Raw genomic sequence first — 13,983 nt, 5'->3', positions numbered from 1 at the left:
AGCTTCAAGTGTACTGCTTTGTGCACCACAGACTGAAGATGCAGCTCAAACTGCTTTCTTCAACAGCACATTTTCAAATGGGGATGATAAAAAAAAGGGACACTACAAATACTGATCAATTTAACTCAGTAAAACAGTTGTTATTCATTTACTGTGCAACTGTGCTGTTACAGTGGTATAAATTCATTAAAACACCTTATACAGCAGGGATGTGGTTTACGGAGGGAATATCACCTACAGCAAAAAACTTTTGACTTGTAAACATTAGCGTATTAATGCTATAATCGCCTTTTCAACTGTTATCATATATTTTCCATACCAAAAAGGTAAACTCTCTCTATAACGGGTTCGTAACTACTAATTGAGCAGAACAGTCTGCCAGTGTGCAATGTTTACATCTTCAAAAAGCCCCAGTTACTCAGCGCTACTGAGAGTTAATTTCACCAGGAAAACACAGTTGCTTCAAGTTGACAGAGGTTTTAGGCTGTTTTAAATGTGAACAGGAGGGACTGGCAGGGGATCACTTTCAGTTCAAGGGCTCAAAGCTCGGACTTGGCAGTCGACAGACCAACACAAACTACTCATTCCCCTCCCCCACCTGCCTCCTCCTCTTAGGCCTGGAAAAGAAAAAACACGCCTTCCAAAGCACAGATGAGTATGTTTCACTTCCCCTCTGCTTCACCCCGCAGAACTGAACACAAGAGCCACTCTAAATATTTTATACCAGACCCCACTGCCCTGTGCCGCTCATCTCCACATATGGTTTCTGCACAGGCGTTGTGGGCGTGGGGATGGATGACAGAGAAGAGGGATTTCTTATGCTCCGCCAACAGCAGGCACTTTATGATTTAGGGCCAAGCAACGCAGCTCACAGTTTGGAAGCTTTTGTGGAGGCCATAATTAGACAGAGACTGCATTTCGGTGAAGATGCTTTGAGTAAAAACAACCAGCCTAAACAATACCATTTCACTATTTGGCTTTTTTCTTTTTTTACTACAGGCAATCTTAAGTCAAAGTTCAGCAACTGTAAAGTGAAAACGCCTTTAATGTTGTAAGGTTTTGTTGTTGGTTAAGACTCAATAATGGAGGCTTTTAGGAAGGTCTTATGATGACTAGACTGTCAAATTGACTGAGCTGTGCAAACTCCACAAATGTTGCATTATTCAGAGGTGAATAAAAAGGGTACATTAAATAGCTAGATATATGTTTCAATACATATTACGAGATTCATTTTAATCCTATTTCAGACCTGCTGCCCATTTCACTGCAGTTATAATTTACTTCCAATCCACAGGGATCTTGGGGGACCCCTGTTATAATCAATGCGATCAATGTTCTCCACATCTGGCTGAAAAGCGTTGCCCAGGGGCCAGCACAGTCCATTCAGTCTCAAAGGTCATGCATTTGAAGTCTTCTCAGCAGAGGAGCACCGTGCAGCCTCTCCTGCAGAGCTCACAGAAAAGTGAATGAGAGAGACGTCAGCGGGTGTCGCTCAGACATGTTGTATTGTCGGAGATGGATAAGGGACACTGCTCTTCTCATGCATTAAACATGTGGCACATGAATAACGCAGGCTGCTCAAGACCCTGTTTCTTTGCATCTAACCCAAAAGTGATAACCACAGGTACGTCATGTGAAAACAAAAATCTAAGATGCAAAAATGTATTACACAGTTATTACAGTTGTTATAAGCCACACACACACCAGAGGAGCAGATGCACAGGGTTGGGCTTTGTCTGAGACTTCTCTCAACAAGATGTTTTGCACTTGCATCACACAGAGAGTTTCCAACTGAGGAGGCCCCATCAGCAAGGGTGTTAAAGTTACAGCACACTGGAGATCACATTGGCAGCTAATGGCACAACCTGGCTCCAACACATAACGGACTTGATGGAGCCCTTACATAATGCACAACAAGCGCTAAAACAAACACCAAACACAGAGAGTAAGTGTCTCTAATTGTAAGACATGTCCAGTTTAGAGGTGTGTTTTTTTTGTTCTTGAAACAAACATCCCCCGTGAAGCGCGAGGCTTTTATCTGCAATCATCTTGAGTGAGGCTGCTCCTGAGAGCTGTCTCACACGCTGACAATGTAGAGGTGGCATTTCATGAATTGATCAGCCTGACAACTCAAGCGCTGGCAAAGATATCCATGCTGCTTGTTTACACAGGACAAAAGGCACTTTGCCTCATGTGCAAACCCTCAAAGTGAGAGCAATAAAAGGGACAAAATGGCGATGATGCTAAAAGACGTGATTTAACAAGCTGCTTAGTGAGTATGTTAGGAGAAGGTCAATCACCCTTTCAGCACAATGAAGGGTTTGTGTAGGTTCTCAGTCATCCAGGAATGATTTACTCAAGACAAATTGTCACCGAAAACAAATTTAACTTGGTCGACAAAGCAAGTACATTGGCAAGGATGTGACACAAAGGACAGTGGAATCAAGGTTAAGTGCAGGTCAGACTTCAGGACAAAGTCTATTCTGGTCACTGAAACTGTTAACAAGGTTTCCAGCTATTTCGACAACACGAGTGCTTAGAAGTTTCTGAAGACAGAGACAAAAGCTCCTCAAATCAATAAATCCAGTTCAGTCGACATTATGTGAAAACCTCTACAACAATGTTTGCCTCTAAACGTAGATATGTTTGGAAAATATAACCCTTAAAGACTTCCCCACATGGTTCCGATACTGTGTGTAGTGATACAGAGCAGCAGGACATTGGCTCATGTGTCAGAGAAAGCAAACCATCTGCTCCACACGTAAGTAAAAGTTAGATAGCCTGGTTGGTAAGCTGCTACACATGTACGGCAGACACCCCTCAGGTTTCCCCTTCACTGTCCTCTCTTATAAAACATACACTCCAAAATCTTTTAAAAACAAATGCAGAAACGCAGCTTAGTGAGTTTACATGGTAAGAAAAAGAGGTCTGTCCTTCGACTTTGAGGTTTAATTGGGAGACTCTCTGGACGTGGTTAAGGTCAATCCACGGTGTCCTGCGCGAGGACAGGATTATGCACACTCATTATGTGCTTCAGTTTGATAATGTATCTTTGTGATAAGAGGCTGCTGAAAAGCACATTAGTAGCTGTTCAGATTCCCATCAGCACAGCTGCCAGACGTTCTCTTTGTTTACACTCCATTTACTAACACGCCCTTCAGCCTCTGAGGTGCACAGACAGGCGGCTCAGTTTGTCCCTTTTTGCTCGAAGGAAGAATCTCTCACCTCCTTTACTTCAGAAAGCAGCCCATAAAAGCTTTTATGCATGCACCCAATGGTCTGCACTTGAATCAAAGTGTTGGAACTAGCATGTATCTTTGCTTAGTTTTTCTTCTTTCTCTCTCACTTTCTTTCTCTTTACCTATTGTTGAAAACTGATTTACCATCAAACCTAGTTTCATAATATGTTGTTAATCCTAAACATTTCCAGCGTAGACACAGGGGTGTATTTGTGAGCAGTGGTGCTCCTTTGGCAGGGGATAAGCTTATCAACATGGACACACTGAGAGGTTGGCAGAGGGGCATCAGGGATCAGGCTCCCTCTGGTTCACATGTGCAGGTGGAGCCATAGCCAAAAGAGATAACACTACATTCATCCAGCTTTACACCTTTTATACTGTTCATAAAGTCCATGGACCATGTTTAAACAACAGTAAAGAAGAGCAGGTTTGTCAGTCAGGTCTAAACGTAACACAATCAAGGTTTGTCATGTAAACATTTACATAATTATGAAAAATAAAACATCAGCACCATACACACTAGATATAATACATCTTGTGTATTATATTATTATATAATACACATGTTTGATATTTTAATTTCCTCGAAATTGCCAACCTTTGTTGTTGGCATTTTCTCTATACCCTTCATGAGGTCGTCACCTGAAATGGTTTAACAGTGTATGAAGTGAAAATAGTTTCTGGTGACGACATCGAGAAGCTCACTGAGAAATGTCAAAAGTGAACAAAGCAGTAATCAAAGCAAAATAATCTATTTAAACTTGTTTTGCTTAAAGGTAATTTCATATAAATGAATGCCTTCAGTGATAATCTACAATGTAAATGGTCTTGAAATAATATGAAAAACCAATACATAAAAAGAGCGTTTCCAGACTTTCGACGGGTGCAGTACTTATTAAACATGGCCAGGTAAATCCACCTTCCTGAAGCTGAAGGGTATCCAGTCTGACACAGCATTAGTGTATTTGCACTATTTGATTTTCGTTCAGTTATTCTGTGCCGAGCTTCAAGGAACTGAAAATGATTAGGCAGACGCTGTGTGGCAGAAAGTGGATGCTTCAGTGACTGAGATGGACATAGCGCTTTGTAAAAAACAATCGAAGGAGAGTTGGTACAAATGGCTGTTTTTCTGTTTGTGGAGAGAGGGGAATAACAAAGAACTCACAGCATCAGCTTCAAAATCTGCTCTGAGCATTTAATTCCAGTAAATAAACAAATCAGAAGACTGAAGAAGATCGTTGACAAAGTATGAGTCAGAATAGAAATGAGCGCCCTAAGCTTCTGACTCTATTATAGTGACATGTAATGTTTTAGGCTTTTCTCAAGTGACTGATAAATACAGGTGATGTTAAGGTTAAGGTGCTTTTCCAGAATCAGAATAGATTCCATTGCCACATTCACAAACCAAGAAATTTTCTTCGGTGCAAACATGCAATATGAAACATGAAGTTTGTGGTTGAGATTATAGTAAACTATAAAAAACTATAAGGGTATGCATAAAAATAGATGAATCAAGATCAGTAGATTTATCATATACATAATATGTATATGATAAATCTAACATAAAACATTTTGTTTTATATTATAAAACAAAATGTGTTCTCTGCATTTGATTTCCTCAAAATCTAGATGTTGAGTCAGGCTAATGGTCAGAATCACTAGCCGGAGGATTGACCTTTTGCGTATGTTTTCGGGTTTTTGATTTGTTAAATTATTTCGCTTTGATTTATAGAAGCGCTCAAATGCCAACTCTCACTAAAATTAATGGCAGAGTGTGCTAAAAATGTCTTACAGAAATGTTAAGTAATTTAAAAAATATGTAATCTAGGGAACAGTATTTTTCATTCTTAATTTTTTTGTCGTCACCATTCAAATATACAAAACTGTGTTGACTGCGAACATGGAAGTAAGAGATTAAATCAGCACATTATATTTCTCTGACTTTCCTGATTTGGGAACGAGAGGAGTCAGGTGCAGCTGGGATATCGTACTTTTAAGCCTCACAGCTATGCATAGCATCAAACCATCAAAGCTTATCTTCATGACTGCTTCAGTGAGCCGGGTCGAGTGAGACTTTTCTGTGTAGAGTTTGCCAGTTCTTCAAGGTACTGCAAAATTTCCAGCAAGAAGATCCTGACCAAGATTCAACATCTGGAAATGCCGCTCTCCTGATTCCACCTGCACTTGAGACTGTGCTTGATGGAGGGGGTTGACTTACCTCTGCAGGGTCATACCACCAAAAATATCGTTATGACTAGCTCTAGTTTAAAGTAACTAAGTAACTCATGCCCCTAGAGGCCATAAGCGCCACTGCAGGTGTCGTAGCGTGTTGCGTTTTTTTCTCATTAATTGTCCGTGACAGTAAATACTACGCTGATAGAAAAGACAAAGGGAGAGAGGGATATTGTACATCCAATTACGCAATGGAGATACTTTTTTTCATTCAAACTTGGCTGTAAATACTTTTTAAGTGGCGCTAGCCTGCAGTTAGCTTTGTCTTTTAGCCTGTTAGCTTCTTCTTCGTGATTCCGTTAGTGTGTATTGACACCCCTACACTTTCCCCACATTTCGTTATGTAACAGCCTCATTCCAATACTGATTCTTTGTTTTTTTTTCCTCCTCATCAATCTAAACACAATATCCCATAATGACAAAGTGGAAAAAAACGTTTTGAGAATGTTTTGCAAATTTATTAAAAAATAAAAAATCTGTAGCTGAATAGTACGTCTTTCTGCTGCACATATTACATGATTCGAACGCCAGTCCAGTCATGAAGCCCCCACAATACGAGACACAACTCTGCCTACGACTCTAGAAGACTCGACGCGATCAAAATCAGGCAAAACAATCGAGTAGTGTGTGCTGACCTGAAGACGGACTTTCTGGTTGAAGAAGGGAGGAATTTGATTGTTTCCTTTCACATTTCACTTTCCTCCCTTTGCAAACTTACAGGCGAATCACTTTAAAGTGCAGAAGTACTAGAAATCTGAGATGAGAACAGCAGCCTTTGCTTTCATCCCTAGTCTCGCCAACCAGACTCCGCTTCATTACAGAAGAGGGTCTGGCAACACTCCATTGCGCGCTTTCAAAGGAAGTGACGCAGCGATATGGAGCCTACCGACCAATCAGAGCAGCTCCATGAACGGGCGTCACGTTGTTGCGCCTTTGTTTTGTAGTTTTTCAACACAAGCAACCACTTCACGTAATGCTCCGGTATGCTTGTATTCTTAAGTTTTTCTGACATAAACGACAGAAGTCATTTACTGAACTCCGTGTGGCAGGAGCGCCATTGTTAATGTCCGAATGATACAACTTTCTTGTCTCTGTTTCTGTCGTCACATCCGCTATGTTCTCATTGGCTGCTATGCGCTTCGGTTGTCCCACATTAGTCCCGCCTCAAGCAGTAGCTTTTCTACGACAGGGTCGCCAGACTAGTCTCCTGTTTATTAATTAATAAACATCGGAGATTAGTCTGGATGCCAGGCTATTTCAGCCCAGCTCTGGGCACTTGTAAGGTAAATCAATTGACAGAGACTCAATGGACGTGCGTGAAGATGAGAGACAAAATGTCCTCAACTAAAACAACCCAGTCCGGTTAATTACTATGAAAACTTTCACTATGGCGGAAAACGTACAGCGCCTCATCTATCCATTTAGGCTTCCTGAAGCGATCGGTCCTGAGTCAAAGAGTGGTTCGCAAGTTTGTGCATCTCAAAGCAGCGGTGGATTCTAGACATGTTGCTATAGAGACTGACATCGGCCCACTCGGCAGGATAACCACTATGTAAATGAAAACTCTAATAAAAGAGTAGAAGAAGAGCGGCTCATGTGGGAATCCTCCAGGGGGTTTGTTAAACGCACACATCTAGCCTTGGTAATAAAAAGCCAGTCTGTGCAGCAGCTATATTACTTTTAAATGTGCGCACAGGTTTCATTATCAAGCCTCTATAGTCTCGTCCTGTCACTTTCCCATCAGCCTCGGTAAAACTAAAAGACATGCCCCAGAGAGGATGCAGCCAGCAGGAGGGTTCACACACAGGCTTTGATTTGACTCATGTTACATTTAGGAGCTTTACAGATGCACTATTGATGTCAAACAAATCACAATCACAAGGCAAGATAAATGCCCAAATCACTCACTTTGTTCACGAAACTTTGAACACTGGTCTTGTGTCTACAGCCTTGCTTAATAAGGACACACAGACCTCGCAGACAATATTAATCAATTCAGGACTTGGCACAGTGAGGACCAGAGGGGTCCGGCAGCATCTAGCTGGCAAGTGGGGGACTTCAGTGCCTAAGAAAACAAGCGCTTAACATGCTGGATTAGCTGGGATTAAGGACATCTGTTGAGCTAAATGATATGATTCGGTTGGTTTTATCTTTTTTTGGGGCTTTCCAGCAAAGTAACAAGTGAGAGCGCAATGAGGAGTCACCCGCCCAAATGTCACTAGGAGAAATACTACAGCCAGAGGGGATTTGGTTGCCGCAGAAAATAGCTGTTTGCTGGACTTGTCAAAGCAACGGTGGTCCATTTCAAATGTTCACCCGTGTTGCACACATAATCTGTGACTCGTATCCAAACAAATATATCAGGGAAGTTGATTTGTTTCTATAACAGCGGCCACAGTTGCCAGTGTTCCTCATGGAGTTGGAAAACGTGCAGCTGAGTCTAGTGATTAAAGCTGCTGCACAAACGGCATACCACTATTGTACTGTCCTCAGGGTAGTGAGTTCGAGTCCCGGCTCTAGCCATTTGTTTAATGTCACTCCCTGCTTTTCACCCCCTTCCAATACATCCAATACAAGCAGTATAATTACTTAAAACAATAAGCATCTCTATCCCATTGTTCTTGAAGAATCATAGGCCAAACTATGAACAATGATAGTTTAACTTGTTAGTGCTACATTGTAAGCATGTTTTTTGTTTTAAGTGTTAGTTATAGAAATCAAATGAAACTTACAGCCTGCAGTGTGACTGAAATGTAAAGGTTTTTGCCCAAAGTGAACAAAATAACTCCAAAACTGTGGTCCGTGGATCAGGACTCAAAAGTAAGAGACAGCTGGCTTTCACACACAGCTCCAAACAGTGCCTGATTGGGCGAAAGGGAAGGTCCAGGGCGAAGGGGGTGGCAGCTACAGAGGGGGGGGGAGGCCAGCAGATGGACCCCTGCAGACAATGGAAGCAGACAGATGCAGCCACAAAGAGCAGCTAACACACACAGTACAGCGACGCACACTCGAGCGCACACCAATCTAACAACAATCATCAAAGTGTGAGGATTATCTGACGGAGCAGTGCATCCTCTTTGGACCAGTGGAACTACAGTCAAACAGAAAATGTTCCAAACTTTCCTGGGGAAAAGATTTGGGTCTGCTCTCAAAACTTACTCAAGAACTGCGTAATTAATATATGGCATTGGCACACTTTGACACTTTGGTAGCTGTTATAAGATTTATCTAATCTTATCTTATGGACCCTGTTAAAAAGGAGCTGGCTGGGACAGTGTGAGCTAGGGCTGTCACGATAAATACTCTACCAACTTATACAATAAAAACAGATAAACAATACATTTTTGTCTGTTCATTTATTAGCATTTCCCCATTTTTTCATTGTAAAACTTAGATTTTTCACTGAAGCAAATTGAGTTTCAATATATGTCATGTTTATTGCAGCTTTTAGAATAAAGGTTTACTGTCAGAGTTGACAGCATGGAGTATCGTCAGAGTCACTGCTATCGTTTATCGCGATACTTTCCTGCCTCAATATATCGAACTTCAAATTTGTTATCGCGACAGGCCTGCCATGGTACACATTCGCCTCATGATTTTTTTTCTTTCATCACAAACACTGAAAGAATTAAAATGTTCATGTGGTCGAAACTCCATCCTTACTTTCCGAACACATTTGTAGAATCCCAGTTCTTCAAGGGGACGTGTCTGCAGGCACATTTCACAACTTGCAGGGTCACTTTTCAGGGTCACTTTCCCAGAAATGCCACAAAAACCAAGCCTGCAAGATCATGAAATTGATACGTATGCAATAATTAGATGCACGGTGTTTGTCAGCTTAATTTCAATCCATTTCCAATCACAGAAAAAAACCTTGCAGGTTTATAGGGGTTAGTCAGTCTTTGTTGAACATAGGCTGGATTGTGACACAAACCAACATGAATGAATAACTTTATTACAAAAACAACTCCTTATATATGTATATGTATATTACCAAAGCCCCAGTGAAAGATATGCCATTACTTTTACAAATGCCATAACTAAAACTGTCACTGCAGGACGCAAGGTAATAATAGTCAGAGTACTTCCTGTCGCCCACTGGGACTGACGAAGGGACAAAAGAAGGTTTTCTGTACCCCACCCCCGCCTCCATGGGCGAGAGAGGCCCGGGGCAGCGAGGAGGTACATCTCTGCACATTGACAGGAAGGCGCGCAGGAGCCAGTGCAGCACACAGGGGTTTAATGATGTAATAGGGGGCTGGGGGCTGACGTTGCCATGGAAATGACACTCAATTAATAATAGTCACCATCCCTGAGACAAAGACGAGCGCGCAGTGGGTATTAAATGGGGGCTTTGGAGTGATTTGTAAAAAAAAAAAAATAGTAATGTGCCAGGTGATAATATTTACTTCTGTCACAAAGGGACCAGTTGTTTGAGTTTCAGCAAACTTTTAAAAATGTTGGAAGAAACTAAATGCATTTCAAGAGCACCAAAATAAAGGTTTGATATAGAGCTCAACAGTCGAGAAATAAACTACCACATACTTGTAAATAAGGCAAAATGCTTTGTGTTTTGTGTGCATGAGTTTCCACATCGCTGTTCTTTGTTCTTTTAATTCCTTTTATTTTTTATTTTTCATGAAGTCTGTGGAGATTTTTAATGGGATTACATTCCGGCATCAGGGCCGAGCCTGGATTGTTGAGCTCCATTTAAGCTTCTTAATATACTGCACTTCTGGACACTGCAAAACCAATGGTTGCTAATACGTAGAAGAAGGAACGCAGGTACTTTGGGCTTTCATTTCTGAGAATGCAAAACATTACTTTTCCAGAGTGAAAAGTAATGTCCAAGAGTGAAGGAGTTTCAAAGCCTAAAAACAACAGCTGCCATGCCAAGACAAAAGTAGATGTATTGTGACAATAATAAAGATTCTCAATACCAAATTTGACATCACAAAAAAATTCTACTTTCTAAAGTTGACATTTGGTAAATTGATGTAATGCTGATACAGATAACGTCTGTCTGTGTTTTACCGTCTCCTTTGTATTATCCCAGATGTACACACCACAAAGGGGTTTCTTTTTACTTTAAATATGTACTTTAATAGCATTTTTTTAAAAGATTAAAATAGAGACCACAATGGATTAGGGGATTAATGGAAAACGACGTCTGTGGTGCGAGTCGACATAATTTTAGATGAGTCGACCAGTCATGTGTTAATCTCTGTCTCCCTCTCTTTCTCTATATGCAGTTGTGTGCTGATGCTTGTGGCCTGCAAGTTTTCTATTCTGCGCTTTACTGTTAATGTCAGTGAACTTTAATACAAGTTTGTTTTTTTTAAACGGCTGTGTGTCATCATACGACTAGTCGACTGAGAGATTAGTGACGGTTAAAACAATGAAACTGAAACAATCAGGAAAGTCAGGTGACGCCGTCTGGACTGGCCCCAATAGAGAAAATCCACAGTTACCATGGAGATCCACCATGTTTGCAGCAGTTAGCATACATTTTCCACAGACTAACATTAGCTAAAGACAGTATAAAAATTGGAAAAAAAAGCCGTGGAACAACTCCTAAGTTACTGCTGGTAAATAAACCTAACTCATTATGGTGTCCCAAGTGTTTTATGTGAACAATAACTGCAGTATTTTAACTTTTAAAGTCTCCATTAGTTCATAATTGCTGCCAATCCCATGATGCTTAGCGATATGACACATTCCCAAACTCTATAGAGGAGCAGCAGCTCATCACAACATGGACTCAGTACAGTTAAGAGAAGAGTCGAAGAAGATGCCGGGCTGTTAAAGGTTGTGCACAGTGACTGTAAATGTGTCTCACTGCACAGATAAGCAAACTCACTCTGATATGCCGGGAGCACAAAGTCAAACATAAAACATAAACACATTTCCAAACATTGCTGTCAGCTCACGAAGGAGGTGTGGCTCTTCCATCCACACCTCAGCTTCTCTCTCTCTCGAGCACATTCCTCCTCCCTGGCTCGCATAGTGTGACGGCTTTCGATATCTGTGTATTTGGCTTGGACCAACGGGCAAATATTGACACACCGGATCTCAATGAAAGATGTTCCATTTCTGTGGCTCCACATGTCGCTCTCTGAGGAGGTTTCATCAGTGGCGGCAATGGGAGGTTGTGTATCTCGGCAGGGGCTTTGGAAGGACGATGGGGCAAATTCAGACACAGCGTGGGGATTCAAATAGCCTCTTGGGGCTTTCCATCATACGAGCAATTTATTTTATTTATTTTCCTGTCCCAGATAAGGGTGACCACCTGTCCCTATGTCGGCTGGACTGCACAGCCATTTAGGTCTTTGTCCCTCGTTCCGACATCCAGCCTATTCAAGATAATGTTCCAGTTTTTCAATGGTGCCAAGGCATTTGTTTAAAAAAACGTGGGTTGACATAAAAGACTGGTTAGACTTTGACGATATTTAAAAAATCTCTACCACAATGAAACATTACTGGACAACTGAGAGCCCACACAAACTCAAAACTGTGTCTGACGAGGAATGAAGTGAGAAATTAAATTGCATTTCCTTTTATCATGTTCCCCCATCCAACAGATTGACAAATAGATGACTATAAATCCCAGTTTTCTATTTGCATTGTCATATCTTCCAAATACTTTACTAATTGTGTAAAGTCCTGCATCATTAGAGAAATCATGAAGCAGTCTTTTTTTTCTCAATGTGTTGTTTATCTTTGCATCTCCATTATTCACTTCATTCAACCAATTACAGCCGTCCTAACAAGTGACCAGCAGCACCCCATTAAGACCCTCCCTCCCCTTCTGCACCATTACAGCTCATCCGCAATCACTTTCAAATTAGATCTACAAGTCAATACCAGAAGTCAATATTTAATTTGCTCATTGCTGTTGGTAATTTGCAGCGAGACGTCGACACGCGGTGATTCCTGCTGAGCTGCGTTGTCATACCCTTCACGAGAAGCAACAAGGGCAACGAGAGCCTAAATACTAGTTACCAAGAAATAAATATAGACAAACATGTATGCCTGGGTCTCAAGAGCAATTGAAATGTCAAAACAAAACATTATGTATTTTGTAAAACTGGTTTTAGACTGCTTTACAACAAATTACACTAGTTTACATTAAAATGGCAAAACATGGACAGTGAACAGTGGTATAGCTATAGAAATCACAGAAACCTAGTTGGCTATCTGAGCCTGCTGCTTCAAATGTGCACTTCTGTTAGCCAACGGCTTCCTGCACCTGCTTGAATTGAGCATAATATCCCTATATACAAATGCATGGAGAGGCCAGGCCCTACATTAAAGTATGGCGAGTAAATGCCATTTCATGGCATTTATAAGATGTGTAATGGTTAGCCGCCACGCTAATCACTCCATTTAGAGTCCCGGGCCACGCAGCTACACACTCCCCCCGCTGCACTGCTCACACAAGCTCCTGTCAATAAACTAACCTCCGACTGGATTCACACAGCGATGAGGATGAGCAGTGTGCTGCTTGTGTGAGTGGCTGTTTAAAGCGCCGCACAGTTTGAGAAAAGCCTTTGAAGTGACGTGACACTGCACGCTCCAGTGTGTTGACACGGTGCATGGACACGCGTCAGATGATGCGTTCTGGTGTAACACTGGTCTTAAAGAGTCATTTGCATATGTTTGGGGAAAAATATTTGGATTCATTTTTTTAAAGATGATGACATAGGTACAGGTAAAGATCCATAGCAGCTTGACTCACTCATTTCCCATTGACATATGGTGCGGTCCAGGCAACTGGTAACTGGTAAATTTCCCACTTCCCACTTGGAAAAATGCCTTGGAAGGCCGCTCGAACTGGTAATTACAACTTGTAAACGGCCTCCAGTGGACGAGCAGCTAATGTTAAAACTGTAAAAAAACCACGGCATCATGACGTGAACGTTACTTTTGGTCAGAGCTTTGAACATTACGTTATGTCACATGTTTTTAATTATATCTGGTTTAGAGAAACTTTCATATAACGTTAGCATCGTATGAGCTAACTGTTGTAGCATTAGCCGTTTTGTTACATACGACTTTATTTACCTGGAACGCTCTGAGGTCGTAAGTCCTAATTTTCAAGTGGGAAAAAAAACATTCACCAGATACCTGGGCATCAATGCACCAATAGATCTCTGGAATCCCATATATAAGGTCATGTTTTGTGGGAAAGGTCGTTTTGTGGGAAAACAAAAATGAGAATTCTCTAATTATTCAAAAACTACTTTAAAGGGACTATACGGAGTTTAAAATGTTAAAATTAATTATCTTCCTCCTCCTACATGTTCCAGCCATGTCCTAATGTGTAGAATGATCCCAGACCTGTTCACCACAACTGCCTCTAAAATCCTGCACTGTCACTCAAAAAGGTGCTAATTCGGGTCCGAAGTGCCGTCATGCATGAGCTTAATATAGAAGCTGCAGATACGCATAAGACCTGAGGTGGCAGTAGTGAGTATAAAATGACCAACTTGTTATTTAGCCCCTTTAACAA

The 13,983-nt window shown here is 41.3% G+C and overlaps 1 protein-coding gene across 2 annotated transcripts in view; it reads right to left on the bottom strand.

Annotated features, from left to right (window-relative positions):
• The window catches only part of phf21b (PHD finger protein 21B), a 50,719-nt gene that overhangs the window by 11,964 nt on the left and 24,772 nt on the right, over positions 1-13,983 (bottom strand). The window lies entirely within an intron of this gene.

This window comes from Gobius niger (genome assembly GCF_951799975.1).
Source record: "Gobius niger genome assembly, chromosome: 2".
Taxonomy (NCBI): domain Eukaryota; kingdom Metazoa; phylum Chordata; class Actinopteri; order Gobiiformes; family Gobiidae; genus Gobius; species Gobius niger.
This window is presented reverse-complemented; position numbering and strand designations above follow the sequence as displayed.